At 43.0% G+C, this 15,343-nt stretch overlaps 1 protein-coding gene across 9 annotated transcripts in view; it reads left to right on the top strand.

Annotated features, from left to right (window-relative positions):
* Window positions 1-15,343, top strand: part of ZMIZ1 (zinc finger MIZ-type containing 1) — a 479,832-nt gene that overhangs the window by 242,500 nt on the left and 221,989 nt on the right. For 7 of the 9 annotated variants that reach the window (XM_073596822.1, XM_073596823.1, XM_073596818.1 and 4 more), the window contains one exon: window positions 9,612-9,684. The gene's annotated coding sequence lies outside the window, so the exon portion shown is untranslated. Of the gene's footprint in view, window positions 1-9,482; window positions 9,514-9,611; window positions 9,685-15,343 lie in introns of all 9 variants that reach the window. The other 2 variants (XM_073596821.1, XM_073596817.1) reach the window with 1 other exon arrangement.

The raw sequence follows: 15,343 nt of genomic DNA, 5'->3' as shown, positions 1-15,343 counted from the left end.
ATAATAATAATTAGTTGCACACTTTTTTTTTGCCCTGTTAGGCCTCATTCACACGAGGCGGACTCCGTTTCCACGGAGCCCGCCTCGGTCCGCCGGCTCAGCGGGAGATCTCTCCGTTGATCTCCTCTGAGCCGGCGGATGACTGATCACTGCGCGGGGAGGGGCTTGTCAGGCGCCGCTGCTGCCTATGAAGGGATCGGATGAAAATTGACAGCATGTCCGTTTTCATCAGATCTCACCCGATCCGATCCGCCAGCGACGGATCTGGACGTAGGGCCATCCGTCTGCTTTCAGCGGATCAGACCGGGTTGGATGTCTCCGCTGACATCCGTCGCTCCATAGGCTAACATGGAGCCGCCCGTTCAGGTCCGCCGTCAAAACTGACAGGCGGACCTGAACGGTCCGATTGTGTGAAAGGGGCCTTAAATACAGTGAGGGAAAAAAGTATTTTATCCCCTGCTGATTTTGTACGTTTGCCCATTGACAAGTAAGTCTATAATTTTAATGGTAGGTTTATTTTAACAGTGAGAGACAGAATACCAACAAAAAAATCCAGAAAAACGCATTTCAAATAAGTTCTAAATTGGTGGGCGGCACAGTGGTGTAGTGGATAGCACTTTCGCCTAGCAGTAAGAAGGGTCGCTGGTTCGAATCCCAACCATGACACTACCTGCCTGGAGTTTGTATGTTCTCCCTGCGCCTGCGTGGGTTTCCTCCGGGTACTCCGGTTTCCTCCCACACTCCAAAGACATGCTGGTAGGTTAATTGGATCCTGTCTAAATTGTCCCTAGTATGTGTGAATGTGAGTTAGGGACCTTAGATTGTAAGCTCCTTGAGGGTAGGGACTGATGTGAATGTACAATGTATATGTAAAGCGCTGCGTAAATTGATGGCGCTATATAAAGTACCTGAAATAAATAAATAAATTTGCATTTATATGAGTGAAATAATTATTTGATCCCCTATCAATCAGCAAGATTTCTGGCTCCCAGGTGTCTTCTATACAAGTAACGAGCTGAGATTAGGAGCACTCTCTTAATGGGAGTGCTCCTAATCTCAGCTTGTTACCTGTATAAAAGACACCTGTCCACAGAAGCAATCAATCAGATTTCGATCTCTCCACCACGGGCAAGACCAAAGAGCTATCCAAGGATGTCAGGGACAAGATTGTAGACCTACACAAGGCTGGAAGACCATCGCCAAGCAGCTTGGTGAGAAGGTGACAACGGTTGGTGCTATTATTTGCAAACGGAAGAAACACAAAATAACTTTCAATCTCCCTTGGTCTGGGGCTCCATGCAAGATCTCACTTAATGGATTTTCAATGATCATGACAACAGTGAGAAATCGACCCAGAACTACACAGGAAAATCTTGTCAATGATCTCAAGGCAGCTAGGACCATAGTCACCAAGAAAACAATTGGTAACGCACTACGCAGTGAAGGACTGAAATCCTGCAGCACCCGCAAGGTCCCACTGCTCAAGAAAGCACACGTACAGGCCCGTCTGAAGTTTGCTAATGAACATCTGAATGATTCATAGGAGAATTGGGTTAAAGTGTAGTGGTCAGATGAGACCAAATTCAAGCTCTTTGGCATCAATTCAACTTGCTGTGTGGAGGAGGAGGAGGAATGCTGCCTATGACCCCAAGAACACCATCCCCTCCGTCAAACATGGAGGTGGAAACATTATGCTTTGGGGGGTGTTTTTCTGCTAAGGGGATTTTTGGGGAGAACCTCCTTCCCTCAGCTGTGGCATTGAAAATGGGTCATGGATGGGTATTCCAGCATGACAATGACCCAAAACATACAGCCAAAGCAACAAAGGAGTCGCTCAAGACGAAGCACATTAACCGCTTAACAACCGGCCCATAGCCAAATGATGGCTACAGGGCGGTTGTTTAACTCTGGGAGGACGTCCAGGGACGTCCTCCCAGAATTCTGCTCTCGCGCGCCCCCTAGGGCGCGCACTCGAGAGCATCCGTGACCGCCGGGTCCAGAGGACCCGGCGCATCACAGATCCCGGTAAATGGCCGCTGGTCGAATGACGGAGCGATCACATGTAAACAAACCGGCGTCATCTGATGACGCCGGTTCCTCTCCTCCCCTCTGTGTACCGATAGGTACACTGTGAGCGGAGAGGGGGATGGATGGATGGATGGCTGCAGCGTTGTGGGCTGCATGTGTAGTGCCCACAGCGCTGCACAGAGACATCCAGCCATCCATCCATCCATGCTCAGCCATCCCCACTACTATGCATGCCCTGCAATGCCCCACAGTACTCTGGTATGCTCCACAATACCCCTGCAATACCCCTGCAATACTCTGCCATACCCTGCAATACCCCGCAATACACTGCCATACCCTGCAATACCCCGCCATACTCCGCAATACCCCGCCATACTCCGCAATACTCTGCCATACCCTGCAATACCCCGCCATACCCTGGAATACCCCGCAATACTCTGCCATACCCTGGAATACCCCGCAATACTCTGCCATACCCTGGAATACCCCGCAATACTCTGCCATACCCTGGAATACCCCGCAATACTCTGCCATACCCTGGAATACCCCGCAATACTCTGCCATACCCTGGAATACCCCGCAATACTCTGCCATACCCTGGAATACCCCGCAATACTCTGCCATACCCTGGAATACCCCGCAATACTCTGCCATACCCTGGAATACCCCGCAATACTCTGCCATACCCTGGAATACCCCGCAATACTCTGCCATACCCCGCAATACTCTGCCATACCCCGCAATACTCTGCCATACCCCGCAATACTCTGCCATACCCCGCAATACTCTGCCATACCCCGCAATACTCTGCCATACCCCGCAATACTCTGCCATACCCCGCAATACTCTGCCATACCCCGCAATACTCTGCCATACCCCGCAATACTCTGCCATACCCCGCAATACTCTGCCATACCCCGCAATACTCTGCCATACCCCGCAATACTCTGCCATACCCCGCAATACTCTGCCATACCCCGCAATACTCTGCCATACCCCGCAATACTCTGCCATACCCCGCAATACTCTGCCATACCCCGCAATACCCTGAAATATATCCCGCAATACTCTGCCATACCCCGCGATACCCAGCCATACTCAGTGATACCCAGCCATACTCTGCAATACTCAGTGATACCCAGCCATACTCTGCAATACTCAGTGATACCCAGCCATACTCTGCCATACCCAGTCATACTCGGCGATACTCTGCAATACCCAGCCATGCTCAGCCATACTCGGCCATGCTCAGCCATACTCGGCCATGCTCAGCCATGCTCAGCCATGCTCAGCCATGCTCTGCCATGCTCTGCCATGCTCTGCCATGCTCAGCCATGCTCTGCCATGCTCAGCCATGCTCTGCCATGCTCAGCCATGCTCTGCCATACTCTGCCATACCCAGTCATACTCGGCGATACTCTGCAATACCCAGCCATGCTCAGCCATACTCGGCCATGCTCAGCCATACCCAGCCATGCTCAGCCATACCCAGCCATGCTCAGCCATACCCAGCCATGCTCAGCCATACTCTGCCTCTGTATGTGGCCAGGCTGTGGAAGTCTCACACATGTGGTATCGCCGTACTCAGGAGGAGTAGGAGAATCTATTTTGGGGTGTCATTTTTGATATGTACATGCTATGTGTTATAAATATTGTATAAATGGACAACTTTGTGTTAAAAAAAAAAAAAAAGCGTTTTAACCACTTCCGGCCTTCCGTCATACGACGTCCTTGACTTTGTGCGGGGATATCTGAATGATGGGTGCAGCTACAGGCATCATTCAGATATCATCTTTTTCAGCCGGCGATTCCCTACACCATAAGAATGATCATAGCGGCTGTTACACTGCTTGATCGTTCTTACGGGAGGCGAGAGGGGACGTCCCCCGCTCCCGCCGTCCTCCGGTGCTTCTACCGACTCACCGCTACGATCGAAGCCAGGATCTTTTTTTTTTTTTTTTTATTTAAGGCACAGCCTAGAGGTGAGATTTGGGGTCTTATTGACCCCATATCTCACTGTAAAGAGGACCTGTCATGCCATATTCCTATTACAAGGGATGTTTACATTCCTTGTAATAGGAATAAAAGTGATCAAAAAATTTTTTTGGGGGGAAAAAAGTGTCAAACTAAAATGAATAAAGTAAAATGAACAATAAAAAAAAAATAAAATTTTTTTTAAAGCGCCCCTGTCCGTGTGCTCGCATGCAGAAGCGAACGCATACGTAAGTCCCGCCCACATATGAAAACGGTGTTCAAACCACACATGTGAGGTATCGCTGCGATCGGTAGAGCGAGAGCAATAATTTTGGCCCTAGACCTCCTCTGTAACTCAAAATTTGTAACCAGTAAAAAAATTTTTAAGCGTCGCCTATGGGGATTTTTAAGTGGCGAAGTTTGGCGCCATTCCACAAGCGTGTGCAATTTTGAAAGGTGACATGTTAGGTATCTATTTACTCTGCGTAACTTCATCTTTCATATTATGCAAAAACATTGGGCTAACCTTACTGTTTTGTTTTTTGTTTTTTAAAGCAAAAAACATTTTTTTTTCCAAAAAAAACGCGTTCGAAAAATTGCTGCGCAAATATCGTGCGAGATAAAAAGTTGCAATGACCGCTATTGTATTCTCTAGGGTCTTTGCTAAAAAAAACATATATAATGTTTTGGGGTTCTATGTAATTTTCTAGCAAATAAATGATGATTTTTACATGTAGGAGAGAAATGTCAGAATTGGCATGGGTGCTCCAGAATGCCTGAAGGTGCTCCCCTGCATGTTGGGCCTCTGTATGTGGCCACGCTGTGTAAAAGTCTCACAAATGTGGTATCGCCATACTCAGGAGTAATAGCAGAATGTGTTTTGGGGTGTAATTTGTGGTATGCATATGCTGTGTGTGAGAAATAACCTGCTAATATGACAATTTTGTGAAAAAAAAAAACTTGATTTTGCAAAGAATTGTGGGAAAAAATGACAACTTCAAAAAACTCACCATGCATCTTTCTAAATACCTTGGAATGTCTTCTTTCCAAAAAGGGGTCATTTGGGGGGGTATTTGTACTTTTCTGGCTTGTTAGGGTCTCAAGAAATGAGATAGGCCGTCAGTACTTCAGGTGTGATCAATTTTCAGATATTGGCACCATAGCTTGTGGACGCTATAACTTTCACAAAGACCAAATAATATACACTAATTTGGGTTATTTTTACCAAAGATATGTAGCGGTATAAATTTTGGCCAAAATATATGAAGAAAAATTACTAATTTTCAAAATTTTATAACAGAAAAATTAATTTTTTTACAGATTTTTCGGTCTTTTTTTCTTTTATAGCGCAAAAAATAAAGAACCCAGCGGTGATTAAATACTACCAAAAGAAAGCTCTATTTGTGTGAAAAAAAGGACAAAAAATTCATATAGATACAGTGTTGCATGACTGAGTAATTGTCATTCAAAATGTGAGAGCACCGAAAGCTGAAAATTGGTCTGGTTATTAAGGGGGTTTAAGTGCCCAGTGGTCAAGTGGTTAAGGTCCTGGAATGGCCATAGAGATTGAGAATATGTGGAGGGAGCTGAAGGTTCAAGTTGCCAAACGTCAGCCTTGAAACCTTAATGACTTGGAGAGGATCTGCAAAGAGAAGTGGGTCAAAATTCCCCCTGAGATGTGTGCAAACCTGGTGGCCAACTACAAGAAACGTCTGACCTCTGAGATTGCCAACAAGGGTTTTGCCACCATGTACCAAGTCATTTTTTGCAAAGGGGTCAGATACTTATTTCTCTCATTAAAATGCAAATCAATTCATAACTTTTTTGAAATGCGTCTTTCTGGATATTTTTTTTCTTTCTCTCACTGTTAAAATAAACCTACCATGAAAATTATAGACTGATCATTTTTGTCAGTGGGCAAACGTACAAAATCAGCAGGGGATCAAATAATTTTTTTCGAAAGTGTAAAGGACTAATGCGCAAACCCAAGCATTCATTTCTCTCATTAATTGCTATACATAGACTAGCGCCACATATTTTTGATCTCCCATTAAATAATTTTTTTCCCCTCACTGTAACCTATACCTGTGTCTCCACAGTTTTTCATCTTTTTCGTTTGCTTCTTGCGCTATTCCCTTTTTTTCCTGTGTTTTGTTACTTTCAGATTTTATGATATCCTGTATTCAGGGATATTAAATGATGAGTTTGCTAGCAGGCTCCAAATTGACCATTGGACGCTATGCTGGTCCCTGGCACTCCAGAAGAACATTAGCAGTCTGCTCATGGACAGATGATTAGCTCATTTGGTGACTGCCGCACGGCGTATTCAAAATATTCTACCACGATTAATGTAGCCACAGAGTTCAAAGCTCTGTTGATCTAGGGGCATGAAGGGGAAACGCATAGAAGAGAGCTGTAAATTGGTGATGAGTGTAATTTAACAGTGACACAATCCTCTGGAAATGATACTCTGACAGATAGCATTGGGAGATTCTACATTTACTTTCTCCAATTGTGATGGAATCACAACAGAGACTTCTACTGCAGGCTTGCCAAAGGGTTAACTTCCAGAGCTAAGAAACAAAACATCAGTAAGGAGTGTCTGCAGTTCCTCTCAGCAGATACTCTGCGCTCCTCCAGCTTCCCACTGCTAGCACACTGCTGAGGTATAGATTCATGGCTTGTGTTCCCTCCACCCCTCAGCTATAACAATCATGGCATTGTTTTGGAAGATCTGCTCGGTGGAAATGTTATACTGTTCACAGGCATCTTCCATAACTTTCTGCAAAGAGAACATAAAGCTGCCTTCATGTTTTAAAAGTAGTAGGGAGAAAAAAAAAATTTTTATTAGGAAATCATTCTCTGAGATTCCGACAAAACGCAAGTGGCGGAAGGAGCACTCCTTATCACAAGCATGTGTCTTCACCGCGCTTAGCTCAGTATTATAGAGAAGGATTTGTGGGCTCCGTTTCATAAATAATATAAATCTGTTTTCTTGAATAAGTGATACAGAGTCGCAGATCATGTTAGCGGGCTCTGTGTTTTTTTTTATATTTTAAAACAGTTCACAGTAGACCTGACGCAACTGGAGTTTTTAATATTGGTACCTCATTTCTTACAGTGGGAACATAACATAATGCATTGAATGAGCACAAATCTGGAATGCAAGGGTTCACCAGCATGAGAGGCAGGAGACTTTTTTATGCATTTACTTATACTCCATTTTGTACTTTGTTACTAAACCCAGGACCCTGTGTTCACTATATCTGGTCTCCCACAGTACACAGAACATGGAAATGCAATAGTTTTAGTAAATATAAACTGCTAAATACCTTTTCTCATCAGCAGTTAGTGCAGTCTTGTGACTTCTATCAGTGTCTGGTAAAGCTTGTAGGAGGAGTTTCATTCTCCCCTGATTGTCCTATGAGGCTGCATGACACGTGACCCTCTGTCTGGACAGTGCTGATTGGTACTGTGCTGATCACACGCACTCTCCCAAGAAAAAAAAACTCTCTAGCAATACACACCAAACTGAGCATGTGCAGAGTGCCCTAAAGCTTTGTTCTATCAGGAGAAACCCTATAAGGGTTTTTGCACAGTGGTGCTTTAGCCCGTACAGCATTAAAACCTGGGATTTTTGGATGCAAGAGGAAGGCACAAGTGCAGCCTGATAACATTTTGGACAAAGCTGAAATATACAATGGCTGGACACTGTTCTGATGGGTACTTGTTTTTAGGGCAGCATGTGCTCCATGGAGGTATTCCCTATAATAGATATCTTGCATCTGTTGCATATGTCACTGAACACATACACCCTAAGTTTGAGTGGTGCTTGGAACAGCATCCTGCGGCAGTGTATTCCAGCCAGACATTGATTTTGACAGTCTGAACCTTCTTTTTACACCCAAAAATGTTGGGCTTTTGTGCTATAGGGGCCGAACCATCTGTTTGCACAAACCCTTAGATTATTAGCCAGCGAGGAGTACAAGAGGTTAAGTGTCATTTATATTCTGTATTCATGCACAAAAACAGACACACTTGAGAATCCTTGTTCACTGAGTAAAAAAACCTGTGATACCAGGGGAAGAGTGATGATTGGTCTGGAAAATCCAGTTGTACACCTTTTTGCTTGCAGGTCAATGTCTACCTCTGCCACTGTGGTTAGAACGTACCCATAGACAATCCCCTTCATTGCCTTACCTGTCTGATTGCCTAATGTTCTTTAAAAAGGTTGGCTGGCTGTCTCAAACTCGCAAACTAGGCAAAATGTTGTATCATGAATGACTGACTGACTTTCCTTGTTTATTTTGGGTTTTGCTATTCTCTGTTATGCAAGTCTTCAATTAACAAAACTGTTAAAAGTGTTACTAAACCTACAACAGTAAAATCAGTGTGTATATGCAGTAAAGCATGCTTATTATACTCACTGTGGAACCTATGGGGTTAATCCTCCTCATTGTATAAAAAGGCTGTTTGATTCTCTCTTGTTCCTCCCCTTCTTCCACTGTCCCCAAATCATCTCATGATAGAACAGAGCCTTGGGGGCAAGCTGCACATGTTCAGTTTGGTGTGTATTGCTAGAGAGGTTTTTTTTTTTTTTTTTTTGGGGAGGATGCATGTGATCAGCGCAGGGCCAATGAATGAGAATGAAAGCTCATCCTACAAGCTTTAACCAGACACTGATAGAAGTCATAAGACTGCTATATGCTGCTGATGAGAAAAGGTATTTGGCAGTTTATACTTACTAAAATACCGTATTTATCGGCGTATAACACGCACATTCATTTTAAGAGGGAAGTTTCAGGAAAAAAACTAAAATTTTAAATAAGGAACTTTGGAGCAAAATAAGGGTCAGTGCCCATCTGCAGCCTCATCAATCCACATCAATACAGCCTCACGATTGCCTTCAATGCAGCAGCCTCACCATTGCCATCAGTGCAGCCTGATTGACGTCCACCTGCAGCCTAGAGGGGACAGGGAGGGGGGCGGGACGAGCGCCGACAGATTACATACAAAGAGAATCTCCTATGATAGACAGAACAGTGGTCCAGTGGCGGCCCAGGAGACAGGACTTCCTATTACAGAGGCTGCCAAGTAAACAGGAGATTCTCGCTGTATGTAATCTGACAGCGCTCGTCCGGCCCCCCTCCTTGTCCCCTCCGAGGCAGCTAAAATTGAAGTATTGGCGTATAACACGCACATGCTATTTGCACCCGATTTTCATAGTAAAAAAGTGAGTGTTATACGCCAATAAATACAGTAATTGCATTTCTGTGTACTGTGGGAGACCAGATTTAGTGAATGCAGGGTCCTGGGTTTAGTAACACTTTACGTTAGCATTGTGTAACGTTAGGAAGCTTGAACAGACAGTGACCTTGCTAAAAGCCAGAGCATGCAAGGAGTTTATGTGGGGTATCTTATGTGGTCATTAGGTATATCTATATATTCATTTTAGTGTTTTTTTTTTTTTTCTTTAATAGATGCCACTTTCTATGCCCTGGGCAGTGAAAGGTATGGTCGCATAAAAGCAGCAATATACTTGAGCTGTTAATTGTGTATGGGAACGCTTGTCCTTTTATATCATGTGTTATTTTTCTCATTGTTTGCAGGATAATGGATTTAGGCAAGTGAGCAAGAGAAGGGAGCGAAAAGCTGTTGGTCTAAATGCACTGGGGCATGCAGGTGAGTGTCTTTTCACTTCAACTTCTCTTAATACACCTCATATTAAATAATGACAAACTGAAAACTACCCACAGTAACTTATTTTTTTTCATAAGATTAATACACAATTACCCCACACAAATGTTCTGTGTATGCATTTACTGCTGTGAAGAACCATAAGAGTAAGTCAGGTTATTGTCTAATTTGTAATTTGCGTGGGCACTCTTTTTATGGTTTTATCTTTTTGTGTATTGTTCAGTTGGCACTGTGTATTTGATGTAGAATAACAAAGTAGAAAAAAAGAGAACGTTTGAACTTATTACTGGGACTTGCGTGCACAAAGGGTATTTAGCTGTCAGAGAGAAGAAAATTGAAAGCTTTTTTTTTTTTTTTTTTTTTAAAGTCGATCTGTGGTGCTCACTGGGTTTGATTTACTAAAGGCAGCTAGACTGCATTTTGCAAGTGCAGTTGCTCTAGACTGCTTAGTAAATGAGGTGAAGCTTCACTTTGCAAAAAATACTGAACGCATGCAAGGAAATTTAAAAAAAAATGCATTTCTGCCTGTACAGTATTGCATCATGGAAATCAGCAGAGCTTTCCCTCATTTACTAAGCTCTGGCGCAATTGCACTTGCAAAGTGCGCAGTCTGTTTGCCTTAAATCAACCCCAGGTGTGTCATAAACTACTATGTTTATTTTTTTTTAATACTGTTTTCATTCATTGTTGCTGATCTTCTCCAGCCTCCATACCTTTTTCAGGCATTTCCTGTCTATATGCATTGGCTGATAATTATTCTAGACCGGTTTCTGCAAGTGACAATGGGAACAATGCCAGTGCAAAGTGTTTCTGCATAGTCCCCTGTCGTCTCCATCAGGGGCGCATGTGACAGATTTCAATGCAGAAAACAAATATGCATATGTTACCCCATACCATGGAGTGAATGAACTAAAATCTTGAATTTAATGAAAGTTGCAAATAAAAGAATAATAACTCCCGAAATAACATGTTAAAGTGTTTTAGGTTAAGGCCTCGTTCACATGGACATAGTAGAAGCGTACAGCTGTGTGAGGGACGTGTTTTGATTGCAAAGGATCCACAAGTGTTCCATGCATCTCCATGCAGGCAGTCCAATTTATGTCAGTTGGGACATATCAGCTGCACAGACACAGCCGCTGCTCCCGATTTGACATCCATGTGGGTTCAGGTGCATGTCTCTGTACTCGCACTGTCTGAGTTCGGTGACCCACACCCAAACTAATGTCAGATTGGGAGCAGTGGCTGTGCCCGCTCAGCTGCTGCATTCCAGTTGACATGAATGGGACTGCCTGCATTCGGATGCATGGAAACTCTGTGTATCCCGTGCAGGCAAACCTGGGGCTCACAAAAATTTACATTTAAGGAACAAAGCCTTTGACTTTAAAAGTTGAGCAAAGCAGAAGATATATTCAGGATTCACATTTTTATTTTTTATCGAGCATTGGTGTAGATCTTTTTCAAAAGGTAGTGCATTAGGTTTTAGGTTTGAGTGCTGGTGGGGATGAACTGGTCATGCTCTCACTTGTACATTTCATTGTAGAGTAGTGTTTTAATAGTGAAACATGCTCTAAAAGTATGCAGAATTTACCTGTTTATTGTTTTCTTTAAACACAGTGAGAAACTTTTGATTTTGAAACCTTGATTTTTTTTTCCAAGTTGGAATGGTGGTCTGGGAACAGGGTTACAGAGGTTGCAACCTTTATTATTACCAGTTTCCACATTCGTACCATTTTAAGTTTTGCTCTGATTGTGGGTCTGCAAAGTAGCATAACTTACCCCTGGCCCTACAATGAAGGTGTTTAGTACTACAAAGATATGTAATACCACTGAGCTATATGATGTCATCCTATCTGTGCTAATTTGCCTTCAAAAGAATTCCTAAGCTGATCAGAATGAGAATTTTGTGTTTTAAATATATTTAAAAACCATAGTGTAAAGATCTTAAAATCTTCAGAATTATAAGTATCAGTAAGTACAAGCCTATCCTATGTGTGACAGTCCCAATTTAGTGGGTCACTGCAATGCCAATATAAAGACCATGGCAGTTTAGCAAATTGTGCCATACTTTATCACCCTTAGAGATATGACATTGGCTGCCAGATTTGTAGCCAAAATTTCAGATGAACAATCTTTTATATGAAGACTCTTTTCATAAACTGCAATACATTTCTCTTTTGATACTGCACATTAAAAAACCCAAATGCAACCGTACCAGTTAATCAAAATGTAGTAAGTGACTGCTCACCCACTGGGTATCTATGATCACTGCCTGATATGTGGTGCATGGCAAGCCAGCCACTTGAAATTAGTCATTTAGAAAAGTACACAAACTGCCATCAGTCCAGTTTGAATAAAAGGGTCATGCTTATTCCTTTCTTAGATAAAACCAGTAATTCACATCTATGCTGGTTGAGTTTATCCTTTTGCATAATGCCATAAAAAATTTGAACACTGCTTTGAGCTACGTGAAAATTGCACTTGTAGCGCATTAAATTGTGTATTTTAAGGAGGAGATGTTGAAATGCAAAAAAAGATTGGTCATCTGATGAAAAAAAATTATATTCTAAATGTCCCCATTGGTCATTGGTAGTTTGATATGTGAACTTTGACTTAAAATTGCATTTTTCATAAGGCCCCCATCTTAAGCCTGTAAATAGACTTATTGTGAAATTGATGTCAGAGTATAAAAAGTGCACTAGTATTGAAATTACACATGACGCGGGTGAATGTGTAAAGATTATCAGTGGATACATGTTGAACAAGGTGTTTGTCACTTTAACCTTGTCATTATCATTCTCTGTGTCTGTCTGGTCTGAGCAGTGAAGGAGAATGGGGACATAGATTATTGACCTGAAATGCTTTTCTCGGAAGAATGCAACAGTGACGTGAATTGGTCAGATCATGAAAGGCTTGTTAGGGCTGGAAGCCAGTCTACATGCAGTGAGACTCAGCCTCAGATTCAGGGGAAGAAACAAGCGCAGTATGTTCGCCAGGAAAAAAATTGCTGATCCTTGAAGTGGGAGAGGAGGAGGTGGTGCAGCCTCCATGTGCCTGACTCCTGAAATGAAATATTTCTCTCTGTGAGAAATTCAGGTCCTTGCAGGTCACATGGTCTCCTTTCACTGGTGGAGAGCGGAATGTGTTCTGTGGTATTTCCTGAGCCTTCATAAACAGGAGGGGGTGGGGAGGGAGCCAGACGATGAGAGAGGTTACTCTGGGAGGGGCAATGACAGTGAGCCAGAAGAAAAGGTGCTGCATTGCTTAATCATCTGTCTGTTTTACTTGTAATTGTGCAAATGCAGATCTGTTATTTGATAGATTAGACTTTAACTTGTAGTTCAGTGATAATTACAGGCCACGTGTAAAGGACAGTATAGAATACAGTTTGTATTACACCTTGAGGCTTTTACAAGCTAAAGCTTGGTACTTGGGCCTGGATTTGTGCAACGAAAATATAGGCCTGAGCTTATAACACCAGCTTGCATTGCCTGCCCCCATTTTTTTGCATTGTCCACGTCCACAGGGAGCAAAATATTGAAAAACGAGTGTTACTGTGTAGCACTCATTGTAACACCGTGCTTTGATGTCATTTGGATTTAATTTGAGTTCCTGTAGTCCTCTCTGAGCATGGCAGAGCTCTCCCAGCTCTGCTATGCCTCCCCCTGGAGCATCAAATTAGTAGACTAGTGATCTATTGCTCACTAAAAGCCAGCAATAGATCACTATTAAAATGATCTGTTGCTGCAGAGGTGTGTAGGGGGCTGAGTCAGGTTCCCCCTATCTTAATCATATTTCCCGTCATCTGATCCAGCCTCTCATTAACCCACAGGACGCACAGCCACATAGTCGGGCTGAAAAATGATACTAGTCCATTCAGTTTAACCAGTAAAAAAACAAAAAACAAATAGAAAACCTCCATATACACTATCCTATTCCCACAGTTGATCCAAGGGAGGAAAAAAAAACCCTAATAAAGCATGATCCAATTCGCTCCAGTGTGGGAAGAACATTCCTTCCGGAACTCCTATGAGGAAATCAAATATTCCCAGGATCAACTACCTCCATTGTTGCCTCTAAATATTATCCAGTTATGTTTTGTGCATTTAGGATTGTATCCAGCCCTTTCCATTTGAGCTGGCCAGAACTAGGGAGTTTGCTCCACATTTTCACAGTTTTTACTGTGAAGAAGCCTTTCTGTATATGAAGGTAAATCTCTTTGCCTCCATATGTAAAGAGTGCCTCCTTGTCCTCTGTGATGACCTTAAAGTGAATAACTCAACACCAAGTTCACTGTATGGACCACTTATGTATTTGTACATGTTGATCATATCCCCCTTAATCTCCTCTTCTCAAGAGTGAATAAATTCAGTTCATCTAATCTTTCCTCATATCAGAGTTCCTCCATGTCTCTTATCATTTTGATTGCCCTTCTCTGCACTTCCAGTTCCCCCATATCCTTTTTGAGAACAGGTGTCCAAAAGAACTGAAGTGCATATTCTAGATGAGGTCTTACTAATGATTTGTATAAGGGCAAAATGATAACTCTCTCTCCTGGAGTCCATACCTCTTTTAATACAAAGGATTTTGCTCACTTTAGAAACCGCAGCTTGGCATTGCATGCTATTAAAGCTATGATCTACCAAAACCCCCAGATCCTTCTCCACTATGGATTCCCCCAGTTGTTCTCCCCCTAATATGTATGATGCATGCATATTCTTAGCCCCCAAGTGCATAACTTACATTTTATCAACATTAAACTTCATTTGCCACATAGTTGCCCAATTAAACAGTGCATTGAGGTTGGCTTGTAAGTTGGAGACATCCTGTAAGGACGTTATTCCACTGCATAGCTTGGTGTCATCTGCAAAGACTGAAATGGTACTTTAAGACTAGGTTCACATGCGATGTGCGATGCGGGAACCAGCGCAATTACAGCACCGCTTCCCGCATCGCATCTCTCCTGCAGGCAGTTAACACTGCCCTCTGCGAACTGCTGCAGGTGTCAATACAATGTTAATGACACCCTCAGATCGGTTCACAGATCGCGGTGCGAACTGTGGACTCCCACATGAATTAATCAGATCACAACACCCATGCAATCAGATTCTAGTGCGGGGAAAAAAGTCTGCACTATTTTCGTGTAAATCCATTGCGAGTTCAGCCATACAACTGTATGGCTGAACTCGCATTGCACAGACATCGCATGTGATCGACACCTGTGGTGCGGTTGTGAATCACATGTGGTGTCTGAGATCGCACATATGTGAACCTGGGCTTAATCCCAGACCCTATATCATTTTCTTTTTAACAAATTTTTCTTTCTCGAACATCACGGGACACAGAGCCACAGTAATTACTGATGGGTTATATAGGTATCACTGGTGATTGGACACTGGCACACCCTATCAGGAAGTTCAACCCCCTATATAATCCCTCCCCCTTGCAGGGATACCTCAGTTTTTACGCCAGTGTCTTAGGTGATGGACGTGTAAAGACGTCCTGTGCTGAGCTCCAAAGGGAATATCCTAAGATCCTATACTGGGGCAAGCCAGGCGAACTGGATCCATTCAAAGTGTCTTTTCATGGCCGAATTGAATGGTACCCGGGCCTCGTGTCCGAAGAAACGAGGTTTTACCCGTAATGC

The sequence above is a fragment of the Aquarana catesbeiana genome, linkage group LG08, assembly GCF_042186555.1.
Source record: "Aquarana catesbeiana isolate 2022-GZ linkage group LG08, ASM4218655v1, whole genome shotgun sequence".
Lineage (NCBI taxonomy): Eukaryota > Metazoa > Chordata > Amphibia > Anura > Ranidae > Aquarana > Aquarana catesbeiana.
This window is presented reverse-complemented; position numbering and strand designations above follow the sequence as displayed.